Raw genomic sequence first — 19,020 nt, 5'->3', positions numbered from 1 at the left:
ACCCTGTCCTTATACCGTCTGGGGGGAATCTGTGGGCTCAGCTCAACCTGTCCCTTCCAGCCATGGTTGATTGTGGGACCCTGCAGCTTGTATCCAAGCAGGGAGGAAGCTTGGTGGGAGTGTGATCAGTCAGCAAGGGGAGGAGCTCCCGGGAGCTGGAGAAACCTGGCTTTGCCCCCTGGGGCCATATACTGTCAGCGGAGTCCATCTTTGCTGCCTGGGGCAATTCCGCTTATCTAGTGAGGCCTTAGAGAAGTCTGCCTGGCTCACAGAGCAACCAGTAGGCATTTGATCTTCGTCCTGAGGTGGAGTGGGGACGGGGATGGATACAGAAGAGGCAGCTGTGGGGATCAGAGACCACCAGAAGCTGGAAGTGGGAAATGGGTTTAGGGTGAATTTCTAAAGATGGGAGCCCTCCGGCAACAGCAAGTTTCTGCCCTTGTGGCTCATTAAATTAAATTTGTTGTTTTTTGTTTCGAAAGATCCTTCATTTGGGGAGCAACTTTAGATTTATAGAAAAACTGCAAAGGAAGTTCTCAGATACTCCCCATTCAGCTTTCCCTTGGCTAACCATCTCCAAGAGCTGTGGTACTTTACCTAGTGCTGTGAAACTGACATGGGCCCCGATGATGCTCAGTGATACTCCAGGGTCCAATACAGGTCTCCTATGTCTCAAGATCCAAGTCAGGTACTTCGCTGCATTTAGTTGTCCTGTCTTCCCAGGAGCCTCTGATCTGTCAAACTCAGTAGTTCGATACCTGTTCTGGTCACACGGGGGTAGCTTATGACTAGAGTGTTCTGGGCATGCTGGGCAGAGGAAGGGGTGGAAGTCTTCGAGAATCGCTTTGAGAATTGAGAGAGGAGAGAGCTCTGAAACCCCAGCTCGAACAATAGCATCCAGTACTGTATTTTGATGAGATAATTGTTTTATATTTATAAAGATGTTTTAATTATCTCCGGCAAATGCATTTAGCTCACTTGATAATTGAATTAAAGAAAATGTCTTTTTAAGTATCATGAGTCGTTGTTATGATAAAAAAGAAAGAGAGAATAACTTTAAAGCACTTCCCTATATGACCTAGACAAACTCATTATTACCCAAAGCTGAGTAATGCCATCAGGTTCCCAGCAGGCGCTAAGCGAACTGCATTCTGGAAGACACAGAATTAACACTGCCAGATAATAGTGGAAATTCCCCTTCTGGGGGACCCCTTTGCTGACCCCCATCAGAGCCGGATCTTTCTTCAGGGCACCTTGGCCAGAATCTTGTTGCTGGGTTTGGTATAATGAAGGTGTCTCTGAGTTTGTCTCTTGCTTGATTGACCACTACACCCTGTAATGTCTTAGGAACTTTGAGGATGGCTTGTCTGCACCTTCTATCCCCCCACAGAATGAAGGTGCACACACACACACACACACACACACACACACACACACACACACACACACACCCCACTTTCCACCTGTTCTTGCCTAGCCCTTTTCCAAGCACTCTCTTAAAGTGGTATCATTGGATCAATACATCTTCTAGCCTCTGCAACTGCCATGGGAGGAAATGGTCCCTTGCTCCCTTGACAGTGGTAGGTAGTTGCTTTTTTCCTCTCCAGGGTCGAGTGGCCCTGAGGCATCAAAGAACACTCAGCCTGGATAGCCCAGGCAAAGACTGAGCAGGCAGCCCTGGGTGAGCTGGGGTGATCGGAGGGACCCAGACAGATAGTCCCTGAACTTTGAAGAAAAATCAATATTCACCAAGAGTTTATGGTCTCATAAAGTCTCTAGTGTAGGGCCACTTCCTGGCTCCCAGGTGGCCCAAGGTGAACCCTGCCGATTGCAGAGCCCCTGGCAGTCCACTCTCCCTGAACAGCCAGTCTGAGGACATGGTTGGGGGAGGGAGAGAAGCAAGAGCCACCTGGGTCAGGTTGGGCGTCTAAAGGTGGCAAAACTACCCCAAGACCCAAGCAGTGGGTGGAGGGGTGGTTCCCCTATTCCTTTTGAGGTACCTAGATGCGACAAGTAGCTAACAAATGTCCACTCTGCTGAGGCACTGGAGATGCTGTTGGGACCCCCAGCTTGGCTGGAACACACAGGAAGCCCAGTGCATTGTGGGTATCCTTGCTGCATGGGTAACAAAACCCAGTTGACTCCAGGCTGATTAAGTGCTATCCACCAAAGCCATAAACAGAGGTGTGGTGCAGGGCTGCTTAGGACAGACAGGGTTCCTTCTTGCACCTTGGGGCTGGTTCCCTCACACCTTCCTTCTTAGCTTCCTCCCGAACTCCACAGCCTCTCCCACTGTCTCTGTTCTTCTTCCATCTTTCTGTTCCTTTCCCCTGGACTCCCACAGCGCTCCCGTAGTCTAGTGCGTAAAGGTCAACTGGATACTCTCATACTAATTGCCTAATTTTTGACACTGAAACAGAAAGGCTCCTGACCTAGTGTGGACCACCCTGGGCTTTTAGCTAGTGCAGGATGGATGACCTGGGATGTGATTAGCCGTGAGCTGCTCAGAGTCTGCCGGTATGAGGATGCCTCTGTGAGGCAGAGGGGGAATGCCCGGGATGGGTCTTGCTTCATCTGCCCCTGATAAGGGTGTGCCTCTGGCAAGCCCCTCAGCTTTGCCACCTGAAACATGAAGTTCAGCGGTGCCCGCCCCGGAGGGAGCACATGTGTGCATGGCCACGGAGTTGCCATCAGGGCTATGGCGTCCTGAAATCCTGCTTTGATTGCCTCCGTGGGGTCAGGGAGCGTGGAGGTGTTGTGACTTACATAATGTCAGGGAGAAGTCGGAGCCACTGCCCATAGACCGGCTTCCAAGGGCAGCTCCGGGCCAGGCTCCTGCTTGCTGATTTTATAGAATTCCACATCCTTTCAGGGTCTTGGGTTACAAAACAGTCACCGAGAACTCATGCGCCCCATTAACACTGAGACTTTTTTATGTATTTACAATTCAGCTTAAATTTTTACCCAGAGAAGTTTTCAAAATGTAACATGTGTTAGTCACTGCGTGAATTGCGAAACCAAGGAACTATCTCCAAAGCGCTGGCCTTGACAATGTAATCTGGCAAGGCTTAGGGAGGAATAAAAATAACGCTTATGGCTCGGTAGCGTCGCCATCTCCAAGGGTGGGGGAGAGCAGAGCCCTTCCCAAGTCCACAGGTGGCTGGTGTGCATGTAAGCAGGGTGGGTGGCTACATGGTGCCTGTCTGAGCTCACTCCTCCGGGCTCCAGGCAGGGTGCTTGAGCTCAGCCCAGGCGACAGGGAAAAAAGAGACAGGCACAGCGATTCAAGCATTCGGATGGGGCCTTTAGGTCTGCTGCTCGCTATCCAGAAGATCTCGGGCCCAGAGGCTGGAGGACATATGGGAGTGGCAGCCTGTTCTGTGGTGGTGGGAGTCCGGTTCAGGGTGATGGGGCTGTACTTTTCCCTCACAACTACAAGGGCAGCCTGAGTTTTCTAAACACAGCAAGCCTGCATCTCCCACCCCCTCACCCCCCGAGTTACAAGCCCACAGGTGGCTCAGTGAACGAGTAGTTTCTGAACCTGACATGAAAGTTCCTATTTGCACGTGTGTTGTCTGGCTTCTTTGGGTTTGTTTTTCTTGCTATCACAGTCCTGAGAGATTCCTAGTGGTGTTTCTGTGGAGGCAAAGTGCTGGGGCTTTAAGACCCTCTGGATCCCGCCTTCATTCCTCCTTCAAGACTAACTAGCTACAAGAGCCACACGGTGTCTTCCTGACCTCTGAGACCCAAGGAGCCTGCTCCCATTATTGAGGCCAGACGATGTCCGGGATCCTGAGCTAGTCCAACCCCACATGCTGCGAAGACACTAGCCAGGCCAGCAGGACCTCACCTGCAGCCTCCGGTTGAAGGACCTGTAGATGGTACTGCCTGCATTAATACTCTGCTGGGAGGGGCTCTGCCCACTAGGACCACTGCTCTGGGCTGTAAGGAAGTGATTGCTGAGCCTTCTGGAAGCCAGGGAGAGGGAACCATGATTCTCTTTGTTCTGCAGAGGAGGGAGCTAGGATTTGGTAGTTCCTTGTTTACTCATCATCTTGGCAGTACAAGACAGAGTTGGGGTTGCACATGCCCGGGACCCCTCTTAATGTCCTCCCTGGAATGCATAGCTCTTTCCACTTCTGTAGTTCCCATAGCCTCTCCAACTGTCCCCAAGACTCAGCCTGTATCCCTTGGTTCTGTCTGGATCTCTTCCCCGTCTTGAGTTATATGTCGCCTCCTCACTCCTGCCCTGCCTTGGCACCCGTATTTTCTGTACCCATCTCACCAGGTAAGATACTAGATAACTGGAAGATGGCAAGCTGGAGGCTTGCTGGCAGAACCTGGCCTGGGGCAGCCACATAGCAGACTCCGAACACAGCGCCTTGAAAGAATGGTTTGTTGATATTCCCCGAGGCTGGGTTCCACGTGTCTGGGCACAGGAGGATCCAGCGCCCTCCCCACCTCCAGGTCTTTGGCTGGTCAGCATTTCAAATGATATTGTTTCATATTAAATTATTTCAAATTCCATGGACCCTGGTTTCACAATCAAATAATTTGATCTTGTTTACAAATGGAATTTTTATTTTTTGACGGTTTCTAGCTTTGCTAGGCTGGATGGTCAGTGGAAGTGTGTCCTCCTATGCCCTCCAGCCCATCTCCGTTACCTTCCCTGGGACATCTTGGAGTCCGGGAATTGTCCTGGAGGTGGGAGGCCAGTGAGGAGGACGGTTGTCCTTAAGTGTCCTGTGGGGAGGTGACTTCACTAGCTAGGGATTCAGTGACCAGGGCTTTCTCGGCTTTATTGCCCTTTCCCACCTTCATGAGAAACCTCACAAATAATGGGATTGTAAGGAATGCTTGGTATCCATCATCCCAATGGCCCAGCCTTTGGACTAAGAAGCTAAGGCATGCGACCCCAAGCCCTGTCTCAGGTGCTCATGCTCCCTCTCTGGGATTATTCCTTTCTTCTGACATCCTTGATCACCTGGAATACTACCAGGGCCCCTCAAAGCCTTGGGGGGGGTGATGCCCCAGATGTGAAAGATGTGACCTCTGGAGTCCTGGGTTATGTATGGGATAGGAAGTGGAGATGAGCGGAACCTCCAGAATGCAGTGGTGGCCAAGCCGTAGATGGGGCAGGTTGAGGGGGCCAGGCTGAGGAAGGCTGGTAGCGCCAGGAGGCTGAGGAGGAATGCCTGATGTAGACAGGACCACACTGGACAGACGCTGTCAGATCCCATCTGAAATAGACAAGAATATTTCACCTGTATAAATATTTTAACCAATGAGCTGAATTTCGGGCTCTCTCTCTGAGTCCCTTTGTTACCTGGGACACTGTGTCCGCCAAGGTTCTCTGGAGAAACAGTCCATAAAAGGATGCGCTTGGATGAGAAGATGGCTGACTCGTGCCGTGGCCAAGCGGGAGCCCAGGGAGAATAGAGAGGTTATCCGGAGCCTGAGTCTCAGGGAGGTCTAGCTCACCCCCAAGTTTACATGATGAAACCCCAACTTTCTGGCACAGACTATTAGGAAGTGGGGCCCTTTGGGAGGCAATAAGGTCATGAAGGTGGAGCCCCCCTGGATGGATTAGCATCTTTATAGAAACAAAATGTCTCTTTCTTCCTCTATCTGACAGGATCTCATGTGGTCCAGGCTAGCCTCAAACTTAATATGGAGTTAAGGGCAATCTCGAGCTTCTGATCCTCCTGCTTCTACCTCCTGGGTGCTGGGATTGCAGACATGAACCACCACACTTAGTTTATGAGGCCCTGGGGACTGAGTCCAGGGCTTTGTGCATGCTAGGCAAGCACTCTGCCAACCGAGGGGCAGCCCTGGGGTGCTCTCTCTCTTTCTCTCCCCTTCTACCCCTCTCTTCCTGCTTTGTCAGGACAGAGGGCAGCCAATGCTTGGCAAACCAAGGAGTAGTCTTTGACCGGAACCAAACTGGCAGCACTTGAATCTTAGACTTTTATCCCAAGACACCGAGATTTCAGTTCCAGCTCAGGCGGGGACCATCTAGACATCCGAGCACAAAGCCATTTGGTAGGATGGAGGATCCTCTAGTACTGGGAAGTGGGTCTGCCCTTTGTTCTCTCCAGGCTGTCAGCTGATGGGATGAGGCCCACCTATATATCTGGGAGGGAAAACCGCTCTCCTTGGTCAGTCCGTCCCCATGCTAATCTCATGCCAAATACCTGCACAGAAACACTCAGTAACATACGCTCGTACGTTCTTTATTTAGCTTCAAGGCCCTGCAAATAGAAACCCAGACTTGATCAGATCTCTGTGAGTTTGAGGCCAGCCTGGTCTACAGAGCAAGATCCAGGACAGGCACCAAAACTACACAGAGAAACCCTGTTTTGAAAAAACAACAACAACAACAAAAAAAAAAAAAAAAAAAAAAAGAAAGAAAGAAAGAAAGAGAGAGAGAAAGAAAGAAACCCAGACTTGATCATCAGAAGATAGGCATTTGAGGAGCCTCTTTTCTAAATTTTTTTTTCTAAAATTTTCTCTAAGTGAGTCATGATGGGGTGGCAAGAGGCATCACCGCCTCCTGGCTGAGTGGATGGATGACCTGGATCAGCTTTGCTAGCATCCCTGCTGGGATTGACTCAGGGTGTCCAGGCTGTTTCCACAAGGCAGATTGGAACTGAACTGCTGAGGGGTCATAGTGAGGAGCCTAGTTCTGCAGGCTTCTCTGCAGGGATCCCCAGGGCTGGTGTTGGGGGGCAGACTCAGGAAAGCCCCAGAGAAAGTGTTGCTGTCAACTGCTCTAGGCTCAGGGCAGGCACTTTAGTCTACAGAGTATCCTGTGTGGTGGATACAGGTCAAAGCTTGTCGAAGTACCGTTTCCCCAAGGCACCTGGAGTTGTCTCAGAGCCTGGTGCTCCTTACTGCATCACCATAGTCTTTGTGGGTCCATGTGGTCTCTCAAGGCTGCTGTCACATTAGATGCTAGGACCATGTGTGACTACAGTCCTCTAACCTAAATATCCACAGAGGCTCTTAGCCACCAAAATCTCTAGACTGGAATTGCCTGCAGCTGTGATGCTCAGATCGGGCAGAGGTATGAGGGAAAGGGGACCCTCATCCATGTCACGTCAATGGAAGTTCAAATCCAGGCGAGTTACACACACACACACACACACACACATACACACACACACACACACAGTGTGGCTGGTGTAGTGTGCATGCAAATGGTGGGGGCACACAGATCTGGGTTTGTGTTCACATGCAAGGTACATCTGCGTGTCCCAGAATGAGTGGGTCTCTAAATTAGCACAGGGGAGAAAGCAATAGGTGGGACAATGGATGGTCCATTTGCGGGATTAAACAAAAAGAAACAGAAATAGACAGCGGTGCATGCTTCTGAAAGACCAGACAGTGACTGGTCATCACCAAACACATGAAACACGAAGAATCCCTTCCTGAGTCCCCTATACAGTTAGTTCAGTGGGTCGTCAGCAGGCCCCAGGAGGTCGGTGCTATTATTTCTACCTGCTTTGTGGGTAAAGAAACTGAGGATCAGGGAGGTGATGGACATGCCTAGGCAGTAGAGGTGGTCTGTGGTGAAGTGGGATGTGGACCTTGTCTTCTAATTGATGCTGATGAGGACATGGGCTCTGCAATGAGAGGGCTGAGTAAGGCTGAGGCAGGAACTCATTTCCTTTAGAAAGTTTTTGTTTGTGTCTAGGAAGCGTGCATGCGTGTTCATGTGTGTAAGTAGGGTCAGGAGGTATGTGTATGTCACAGTGTGCATGAGGAGGTCTGAGGACAACCTCGGGTGTTTGTCTTCACTCTCCAACTTGCTTTTGAATCAGGGTCTCTCTTGTTTTATTCCATGTGAGGTCTCTTCCGGGCTAGCTGGCTTGTGGCCTTCAGGGGGTCTTCTGTCTCAGCTGCCTACCTTAGCAAAGGATACAGGGAATACAGATAACACCTTCCGGACATCCGGCTTGTACAGGTCGTCAAGCTGGTGTGGCAGATACTTTAACCTGTCCATCCATCTTCCTGGCTCTCATTTTCTGTGTGTGTGCACGCATGCACGTGAATGCCATTATCTACCTACCTTCCTTCCTTCCTTCCTTCCTCCCCCGCCCCGCCTTTGTGATAGCTAGCCAGAGAGCCCCAGCATTTTACCAGCTGAGCTACCCCCCAGGCCTCCTTTTCTTCTCTGCCTTTCCGCAGCCTTTTCATTCTCTCCCTGGGTACTTACTTATTTGACTATTTTAGAAACTGCCAACAGAAGCTCCCTGGATAAGGACAATGAACTTTGGATTCCTTTACTATGTTTTACTACATTTCAAAGTAAAAATGCTGTCACATTGTTTTAAAAATCTCCTCCCTATTCAAAGGGGAGAACATGGAGCCCGTGGAGAGTCGGTGGAAGAAGTGGTCAGGATGCTGTGAAAGCGTCCCCAAGTCTCGGTGAGATACATTGGTGTTTATTCATGGACACCGGCTCCGTGTGCTGTGATTTGGAAAACAGTATGTTAGAGCTGGAGAATCCTAATCAGGGTCTAATTCAGGTCCTCGTAGCAGAGGTGGATGCCCAGGCAGAGGGACAGGCTTGCAACTTGCTCCAGATCCCACTTGGCTGCCCTGGCTCTAAGCTGGGAAAGATGAGAGTGGCCTCTGACTCCTGCGCTGTGGCTGCGGGGCGACCAAAGTCAAAACCGTCCAAGGAACTATACTTAGTCCAGGACAGAACTCAAGGGCCACCTGGCAGCAGAAGTGTCCCCCTTTTTAGGCACACAGATCGCCTCTTTATTCTCCCCTTTCCATCTCCAAGTCTGCTCTCCGGCTCATGCCCACTACTCTTTAACTTGCCTGACCGTTGAGAATGACGTTGCCATTGGTGACTGCAGGTATCCGGGCAGCCAGTGCAGAAAGGCCACTTAAGGCTTCAGTGAGTGCCCTGGCTTTCACAGGAGACCTAGGGGCTGGCACGGGGTGGGTTTGAGGGCTGGGGCTGATTAGCTCCATGACTTACTTAAGGGAGTGGCTGGTTGGATGGCTGCAGATGAATGGCCGAAGCCTTAAGACAGTAACCCTGTCTCCCAGGGAGTTCTCTCGTCCCAGTTTCAGTTTAGGGGGTAGGGTGGGGGAACAAGGACTTCTGCCCTGTCTCCAAGGGAACCAGTTTGCCCATCCCCCTCTTTGGCCAGTTTCCTCATGGTGATTCTGGGATATGATGGGTTCAAGCCTCTTACGGACCTTGATCCTAGTCCCTTAGAATGTCCACAGGGCTGGGACCCATAACAACCAAGCCCTGTTTCACAGATCTGTTGTGAGGCCATGGAGGCAGAACAGTCTGGTGGAAAGCCCCATGTCTGGCCTTTCACAGTCTGCCACAGCAGCTTCTCAGGGCCTTCTCCACTCTTGGTATCTTTCACTTGTAAAGGGTCTTCTAGGTCCCCAAACTCCAGTCGTGATGTCTCTGAACTTAATCTACTACCTTCTACCTTTCAAAAGAGGCATTGACATCGAGGGCCCAACACTCTGCAACCAGTTGGTCAAAATACCTTCAAGTGTATTCCCGCGACTGACCTGGTCACAGGTGCTGGGCCAGGTGTAGATGAAGGCTGGTCATCTCGGTTTTTGTCCTCAGTGTATGGTATAGTCACAACCTCCTGAGGATGATCCATCAGGGCATGGACAGGGTTGTGGGTGTAGATTCAGAACTGGTGTACTTCATGTAGAAGCATCCATCTTCTCCAGCTGACTGGGCTATGACCCAGACCTGAGGGTGGCAGTGTAGGGGAGTGGTTGGACACACACAGCTGTTTCTCCAATGCCTTCTCACTCACTTTCTGGGGTCAATGACAGAAACTCAGCTCAGATGGCCTAGAGGTAGTTCTTGTGATCAAAGAGTTCAAGGTCAGCTGGACCCAGCTCCGACATCATCCCCAACACTGTCCAGGGTACTGAGTGTCAGTTTCTCTCTGGGCCCTCTTGTCATGTGGGAGGCTGTGCTAGCCCAACTTCTCCAGAGAAACTGCACATGCCTTCGTGTATGGCAACAGTTGGCTCCTAAAGAAGTGGAGTTACTGTGGAGAGTTATTGGGAGAGCTGGAGTTCTTGGAGACCTTAGAGGGGAGGTGCTGGGGACTAGAAGGAGCGTCTATTAAATGTGTGAGTCACTCCCAAATGCCTATACTAAGATCCCAACCTCTATTACACAGGCCTGTGAAGGTGTGTGTGTGTGTGTGTGTGTGTGAGCTCTTGGATGGGACTAGAGTCCCAGAAGAGGCAGGAGAACCCTCTCTCACTGCTGAGCTCCGTCCGTGTACCGGGTTCACCATCTGTCCCAGCTCAGCTTTCCCAAGGGTTTCACTCCTCCGTGGATTTCCTCCCTTTCCTGGCAGAGCTGGTGCCGGCCCTAGCTGGGTTCTTCCCGCCAGTTCAACAGCCTCCGCTCGGCTCCATCATCACTCCACTCTCAGTCGGCCCCACTAGGGGAAGGTGCTGGCGGGTCACCTGTCCAGTCAGGACACCCGTGGACTCGCCTCTCCCCGACCACATGGACACTCTGGGGAAGGGGTACTGAGCTGGCCGACATAACCATGGGTATCTACCCTGCCGTGAGAAGGAGTCCATGCAGAAGGGGGGTTTTGGAGGAAGAGTGCAGAAGGGCCCATGCTGCTGATGTTACGGAGATGACGAGGGTGTGGCTGCGTCTTAGTCCACCTCCCCTGTCCCATCTGTAACCCTGTCTCCATGCTGGTTTCTTCTTCAGTCTTCCAGGGTCTCCTGGGGTGGTGGCTTGCCTCTACACTAACACTGTCATAACTCCACCAACCACAGGTCTCATGCCCGTCCTGGCCTGATCCCTTGGGAAATTTTCAGCTGGTTTTGTGGAACACACCTCCATCTGGAAACAAACTTTGACTTCCTGTCATGGTGTTCCCTTAATGTGCCTGAGAGTCTCTCTTTACAGAGTACGGAGGGGAGGCCATTCTGGGTTGAAAACCACTCCTCCCCACAGAGTCCTTCCCCGTATAGGTGTAGCCATGTTTATTGTTCCTATAGGGTTAGCTTCCCCTGACCAGGAGGTAGGCAATAGGCTTCATCATATCTGATACCTAGGGTAGCCTGGTAGTGAGTAAGCCTTATGCTTCTTGGGTGCCCTGGAGGGCCTTAAAGGACATCTTGCACAGCTCTGGGGAGGCTTTAGAATGTCACCATAGGGTACTGCTTCCAGGACAGTTTCCCCTCTGGGACAGCAGGTGTGTGGACCTGTGCCTGTGTGAGGCTGCAGTGGTCCACAGCCCTTTTCGGAGTTCTTAGTCTCTGGTCATAGAAAGCTTGGGGGGACATTCTTGACCCCCCTGTCAGTGCCTTCTCTTTCCTTTTCAGACCCCTAGGTCTCCACTTGAAGGAAGGTGGGGACTAAGAGACATTAGAGGTTGAACGTGGTGCATGTATGTAAGGGGGTCCCCACTACTCTGGTCCTCCATTTCCAGGGGTGTGAGATTGCAGGGCGTGGCAGGCAGGAGCAGCTTGGGCATGACCAACAGCTGCCCAGTAAACAAAACCAAGAGATGGATTGAAAAGGGAAACGGGATATAGAGAGGCAGTTCACAAAGGCCACACAGGTTGGGGTGGGTGCAGGGAACAGACCAAAAGGCTTAAATCGGGTCTTCCAGGGCTCTGCTCAGGGTGGTGGGTACGCAGGGAGGTCCCACAGTTCCCCTGGGTCCTGTAGTTGGAAAAGGTCAGGGGTAAACTACCCTACATCATGCGTTTCCTCTCTTCCTCTTCTGCTGCCACACCAGTCTCCCTTCTGCCCTTCGCTGATACCAGCCAGTTCGCAGACCGGGACTCGTATACATACAGGCACCAAACATTCTCCAAGGGTTGTGCTGTCACAGTAGACAGTGTCACCTTCCCTGTGCATGTGGTCCACGGCCAGTCACTACCAGACGAGACCCCTCCTTCCCGTATTCCTGTTTTGCCAGGGCCCAAGTCACCGTCTGAACACAGGGGTGGCCTGACTGTCTCCATTTCTGGAAAATAATAGTACCATTTAGCATGGCCAGCCCCCAGCTGGCTCTGTCCACATTGGAGACTCACCATGGCGCTCTGTGAATCCTCTTCTACTTCAAGTCCTCAGGAGTCTTGCAAAGCCCCAGATACGTTGTGGAGAAAGGAACTCTTCACAGACAGCTTGAACCAGACTGCACATTTCGGTAAGTTTCGTGACTAGACCAAGAGAGAGTTAGTGGTCAGTTTTTTCACCAATACTTGCAGACTGGGGGGAAACCAAAGTGCACAGAGCAGGGGGAGATGCTGAATTTCAACACATGTGGCTGGAGGATCAGGGCTTTCTGTGCCTGTGTGCTCAGGCATAAGTGTGAGATGAATCTATGTGCATGTGTGTGCATATCACACACAGGGAATGGGAAACAACCATCCCCAGCTCACATGGTAATGGAACTAAAGTGGTTATTTCCTGGCTGGGGTGGTAGGTCTGTGATGGGACAGGAAGATCTTGGCCTGGCCCGCCATGGGGGACAAGAATGGAGAGGAACATAGTCAGCTCTCTCAGGGCAGAGGAGGGATGGACAGTGGTGAGGGAACTGAGTTTTCCCATGATGACATGTGCCCAGGCCTGCAGAAGGAGACCTGGCCTGACCCTGGGCATGACAACAGACAGAGTATAAGAGTCTTCAAGGGGCCAGAAGAGGTAGCCTCACCTTACTCTGCCACTGGTTTTTCCCCAAACCACATCACTATATCTCTCTGGGACCCTACTGCCAACCTGTAAAGAATGGTGCCCTTATCCAGTACCCACAATGCTGTTGGATGAGTGCTGCCATGCTCTGGAGATGGCTGATTGACTGCCCATGAATCCTGGAGGGCCAGGCAGATCCCCAGCATTTTAGAAGTCCACACGTAAGGAGGGCATTATAGGGACTGTACTGATGCCCCACTGATCCTAGCTGTTGTAGTAGACTCTGAGAGAAAGCTCCTCAAAGGGAAGCCTGGAGTGCAGCTGGAATTGGGGTGCAGCTGGAATTAGGGGTGGGGAGGAGGAGGAGGAAGACTCTCAGGTGGCTGATGGGGGTGGAGACAGGGCTCAGAAATGACAGGAACAAGGTGACAGGCAACCTAGGCAGCCACCAAGTCAAGCCTTTTCTGATGTAGAAGCTCACTGCTCCCCAGAGGCGCTGAACATTCTCATGCTTAGCCCAAGGGGAGGAATCCAAGAATGGGCCAAGTCCCAAGTCATCTCGCCCCACACCCTCGGCGCAGCAGGGTCCATGTATTTCCCACACGGCACTTAAAGGTGATGGGAATGGTCCTGGGATGGCAGCCACCATTTGGATAAGAAAGAAATAGGGGAACACATCCCCCAGTGCGGTGTAGGATAGGTACTCCTTTGTGTGAATAGTCGATGCCCACTGTCTGCATGCACAGTGGTCATGCAAGCATCTGGGGTATTAGTCTTCCTGACTACAGCGAGCGAACTCTGAAAGCCAGGCTTTCAGTCTTTTTCATTTCTGCAGAGGCCTCCGGGTCTTTGTTCCCTGAACAAGGACGCTGGTGCTGGGCACAGGCCAGGGCAGGCTAGAGGATTTCTGCTGCAGTGTATCTCTTCCCACACAACAACACTGCTGGCTCAGCAAGGCGGTGGTGGTGCCATGACGTGGGGTCTGAGGCCTTGGGTGACATGGGTGTGTGGGGTATTAACTGTCCTTAAAGCCTCTATGCTAAGGGGGATAGCCCTGCTTTCCTCTTTTGAGTCCCTGTGTTCCTCACCTGTGGTGAAGGGTGCTTACAAGCCAGCAAAGAAAGACCCTAAGACAGGTCCAGCTGGCTGACTGGAGAAACCCTGAACCCTATGTGTGGGGTAAATGGAGAAAGTCTTTCCTGTCTCAGGTAGTGCTGGTGATTTGGGGGAGGGAAGGAAGTCAGTACCCTCCCCCCAGGTCAGGGGTCACTGAATTCTAGAGGCTGGGAGTGGTTTGAAGGCTTCCTGGAGGCAGCAGCTTTTTAGCTGGTGGAGGAAGGTTCTGGGTCGACATGATTTAGGGAGATATATTTTGTGTTTATGAGATAGAGTATTGCTATGTAGCCCAGGTTGATTTCAAACTTGTGACACCCCACCCCTTGCCTCAACCTCCTGAGCACTGGGATTATAGGTATGCACAGGATTTGGTTTTCCATCAAGTAATTCTGGCCCAAACAAATGTTTGGGAGGCATCAGCCCTAGGCTCTCATTTGTTATCCCTTTTCTCCCCATGTAAAACTTCCTGCCACAGAGCCCAGGAAGTGTGAGAGAGAGAGTCCATCTGCATTTGCCCTCTCCTCTGCGCGCTGTCAGACATTTCTATCTGTATTTGCTTTTGCCCACTCATCCTTCCTGGGACAGCATTCCACTGGACAACCCTGCACAAGGCCAGGTCTCCAGTTCTAATAAAAAGCACAGCAGACCATGGTGCCCATGGAAGCCATGTCCTCCTGACGTGCTCCCCCCCCCCCCCGTCTGCTGTGCTGCCCATCCTGGTGCCCCAAAGGCATCTTTGCTTCCCCAGAAGTGCTGAACAAAAGTCAGGAGCAAAATCCCCAAGTATTTGTACACACACACAAAACCCATCCTATACCCATCCTCAGGAGGCTTGCCTAAGCCTTTTCTTTTCCTTTCTTCCTTCCTTCTGTTCTCTCTCTCTCTCTCTCTCTCTCTCTCTCTCTCTTTTGGTGTGTATATAATGTAAACAGATACATCTTAGTGGCTTTCTCTCCAAACTTCTGGATGTGACAAGTCAGTTCAGGGACACCTTGAATCCTAAGGTTCTGTCTATACCTGGGTCATGAAAAATGGTAGCTGGGTCCTCAATAATATCATAGTGCAAACAGGCCACTGCCTGAGAACAATCTGCTGTAGAGTACAGGGGTACCCTGCAGAGGGGACCACAACACAGCAGTTTGCATGCTGTGGGCCTCTCCCACACTCCCATCGTGCAGTCCATTCACCTGGCTTGTCTACAGTTGTCCTTGTAAGGAAGGTCAGCACAATTATCTGCATAGCCACCAATAGATACCCGGACAGACAGCTGGGACACTGGCCCTCTGAAGCTCGGACCATGTTGCTTCCCCCTAGTGAAGCTGCCTGCATCTCAGCCCTCCTCCTTCTTGCTGTTGAAGAGGCAACAAAAATCTATCTTCCTCTCTTGGATTCAGTTGAGAGATTATTCCTAAAAAGCAGCATTGAACATTTTTTTTTTTTTTTTGCTGTTCTGAAAGTGAGAAAATTACTTGCTAAGAACACACAAATTATTATTTTTTCTATATTGCTCATTTATCCATGTAAGATTGCTAGAAAAGCTATCTCGGGGGGGAAAAAAGAAACTGCAGGATGAAATGAATATTAGGACTACCTTTCCCTCCACTGTGGTAATGGAGCCTTAGTGAAAACACGCCTAAGGTCATTCTATCTGTTACACTTTAGTTAAATAGGACTGTTTTACACCAAACAAAAACCCACACTCCTTTGGCTTAAAAAAAAAAAATCAACTTTTGTCTCAAATAGATGAGGATTCTAATTTTATCTGTGTTCAACAAACAGGTTTTAAAAAACAACAACAATACACACACACACACACACACACACACACACACACACACACAAGTGAAACTGTTTACTTTTTCACCCTGCAAAGCTTTGAGCAGCAGAAGGAAACAGAATCACGTAAAGCAGGGATTTCTGTGCATATGAAGCAGCCAGGTCCCTTCCATCCATCTGCACAGAAATCAGTTACTTTTATGTGTTAAATTAATAAGAAATTATTGTATCTTGGCTTTATTTTTCCAGTCTATTAGGAATAAAAGAAAAAGAAATAAATAAAAAGAACATGAGGGAAAGGCAAGCTGTGGCTCCTTACCCTCCACTTTCTTTCAGGTTTTTTTTTTTTTTGGCTCCTGTTTTTTTTTTTTTTTTTTTTTTTTTTTGCTTTAAAAATTATCTTCCCTTGGTTTTTGGTTAAAAATGTACAAAATATATATTTTAAAATGTAAAAAAAATATAGATTTTGAGCATGACAAAAAAATCTTACATCCACAACACATTTCCCCAGAAATATTAAAAAAAATGCCGTCTGCTTTTGTTCTACTTGAATAAAATGTCATTTTCATTTAATATCTTCTGAAGTGTTCAGACTGACGTGTAGATATGAAAAAGCCCTAGAGAGGATTTCGGACAATATTGGAAAAGTGTAAACAGCCTATATGTAAAATTTCCACGGAAGCGTTCCTCCTCGGTTCACATTAATTTTTAAGGCATTTGGCAATCTTGAAACGGTGAGCTTGGCTGGTGGGCTCCATGGCGCGGTGATCCCCAGGGGCTCGAAGGAAAAGCAAACCGAGGACCTCTCTCTACCCCCTGGAGACCTGCTCGGCCTGGCTCCCCAGCGCGCCCTCCGCTGTCCCAGGGCTAGCTAGAGTTTTCGTTCTGTGAAACTCACGGAGAAAGCTGTGGACAGACCCTCGGAGGAGGTGGACCGTGCGTGGCCTGCAACGGGGACTTGTGTGGAATCCACTTGTTAGTGTGTTCAGACCCGCAGATCCCAGCGCTGCAGCCGCCGAGCGAGCGCGCAGCCTTGCCACCTGATGTCGGAAGTTCACTCCTCGGTTTGAGTACCTTTTGTTTTTTTATTTGCCTTGACCCAGTTCTAATCGGTCCAGACTTGGCGTTTCAGAGCGTGGGCGTACCGCTGGGCCACGCTCTCAGACCCCCTCACGGACTCCCAGGCAATTGTGGCCAAGGTAGCCAGCTCAGCGAAAGGTTTTGGGAACTGCAGATGATGGCCCGCAGGGCTACTTTTTAGCTTTCATTGTTCCCGGGGCTCAAGGCCACCGGCAGGAGCTGCTCCGTGTGGGGTTAAGACTTTCTGCTTCTGTATCCTAGCGCCCCATACATTAGCCTACCTTGCACGCGTAGAGCGCGCCGGCGGCTTTGGCCGCATCCGTCAAGCCTAGGAAGGGGGTCCCCAGGCCCTGTGGGCTCCGGGCATGAGTCCGCAGGCGACATTCTGAAAAGGATGCGGAGGGCAGAGCGGGCACGACTGGCTCCCAGACCTGAAGCTCGCAGCGGCCACACTGATGAGCCCTCCCGGGGTGCGCGGGACCACCCACGCCGCAGCCGACGTGGGAACTCGGCGGTCACACAGGCCTCCGCGGGGTCGCGGGCTTTGATTGCCCATAGCACGTTGCCAGGGCACTACTGCGGGAGTCACTGTCCTGCGTAGAGAGATCCCCAATGCCCGCACCCCCAAGCCTGCCCTCGTGGATGGACCCCGCGGCGCCAGGCACCAGAGGGGTGTTGGGCTCTGAGGGCCCAGGGCACAGTTCCAAAGGCCAGAAAATGGAAACTGAGAAAAGAATCCCCAAATCCGGCCGGGCCGCAAGCCCACCGGCTTACATAAAGCCTCAGGAACCCGCCCGCCCGCGGCCTCCAGGCCTGAGGGGAACAATCATGGAGCGCCTGGGCAGCCTGTCCTGGGGTTGGCACTGCCACCGACCCCCTGACCAAGGGCCTGGAGTGACCCAGGGAGGGGGCAGGGGTCTCGGCCTCTTCCCATCCTCGGCTCGGAGAAACGTTTAACTGGCCTTTAATCATATTAGCAGCCGGCCCCAATTAGGGACAAGGGAGGGGGAGGCAGGAGGAAACTGCCGGCCGTGTCACTCGAGGATAAAGATCCTTTCATGTCCTTGCCCTGGCCTCGGGCAATGCGGCGGGCCACCACCCCAGGCCTTTGATGGCCGGCGCCTGGCCGCCGCCGCCTTCCTTGCCCTCTGCGCCCTACAGTGTGCCATCGCTCTCCGGGTCCGAAGTGAGTGCGCCGGGTCTTCCCGCAGCCTTGCACTCAAGTCGGAAGGAGGCCTGGCAGAGCCCAGGCAGGTGCTCCAGGGGGCAGCCAAGCTCACAGAGCTGCGGACACTGCACCTGCCCTTCGGAGGCCCAGGCTGGCCAGACCCTGCTAAGGGTCTGCTTAAGGAGTGGTTCCCAGGGAGGGTGACCCACTGTCACGGACCTCCCAGGCAGGGTTACGTGAGACCCCCTGAACTCCCTAGTGAGAGCGGAGGCGACACAGCCCTGGGTAAGACAATAAAGCGCAGTTCCTGTTAAAGTCCTGATCAGGTCCAGGCCCTGTGCCACTGTGGCCGGCTGTCCCCGGGAACCCTTCAGGTTCCCGCGTCCTCCCAGGCACATCAGTGACTCAGGGACCGGGACACCGAGCGGGCCATGCGTCCTGTCGAGGGGGTCGCTTTGCGCACAGGCTCAGGCCCTCGGCGCTGCCTTGTGCGGCTTACCTTGCTTGGCCAGACTTGGTGTCCGGCGCGCTCTGGACTGGACCGGGCTGGGGTCGGGCGAGGACAGCGGCCTCCCGCGCCGCCGGAATGCTGATGCTGCTGGCGGCTGGGGACTCGCGGTGACCGCCCAGGACCCCCGCCCCATCGCGGCAGCTGCAGCCCGGAGCCGCGTGACCCCAGCCGCGACCTCCCTGCACTAGGCTGTTTGTCCGCACACAAAAGAGAACACTCATATTTTTCTTTTCGCAACCCAGACTTCACACCCATCCATCTCTCCCCCTCCCCCCGCCGAGTTACCCCCCACCTCACACACACACTAGGCTGAGAACCTCCTTTTTTCTCTGCACCCACTTTGTCTAGCCTTTCTCTACTATTTAATTCCGTAGTTGTCTTCGAGGATGTCAGTGTAGCTTAGAAAGTTTCATAGAAAGTCAGAAAGCAATTAGAGAGGCCCTTTTATTGGAGGCGTTTAAAGGGGAGCTTGAGGACTGAACACAATCCCATTAAGCCGCCAAAACTCCCACAGCCTTCAATAGGGCTCCTCAATACTTCGGCAGACTCTCGCTGGCTCATTGGGAAAGAGAGGTTTCAATCTCCAATTCCGAAGCCGACGCACAACAGCGCGGCCTTGAACCTCTCATTCCTTCTTTTCTCATCGGCATCTCCATTGGACTGAACATTAATTAATGTCTGCAGAGCCGT

At 51.8% G+C, this 19,020-nt stretch overlaps 1 long non-coding RNA gene across 1 annotated transcript; it reads right to left on the bottom strand.

The window, feature by feature from the left end:
- Nucleotides 1-4,563: 4,563 nt before the first annotated feature.
- On the bottom strand, nt 4,564-18,466 carry LOC119089023. Its single transcript, XR_005092866.1, has 4 exons — nt 18,319-18,466; nt 12,079-12,207; nt 9,553-9,745; nt 4,564-5,240 (listed from the first exon to the last, which is right to left on the bottom strand). It is a non-coding gene; the product is annotated as an uncharacterized LOC119089023 (long non-coding RNA).
- Between the last annotated feature and the right edge of the window lie 554 nt (nt 18,467-19,020).

The sequence above is a fragment of the Peromyscus leucopus genome, chromosome 14 (genome assembly GCF_004664715.2).
Source record: "Peromyscus leucopus breed LL Stock chromosome 14, UCI_PerLeu_2.1, whole genome shotgun sequence".
Classification (NCBI taxonomy): Eukaryota; Metazoa; Chordata; class Mammalia; order Rodentia; family Cricetidae; genus Peromyscus; species Peromyscus leucopus.
The sequence above is the reverse complement of the archived record's forward strand: the minus strand, read 5'-3'. Positions and strand labels throughout refer to the sequence as shown.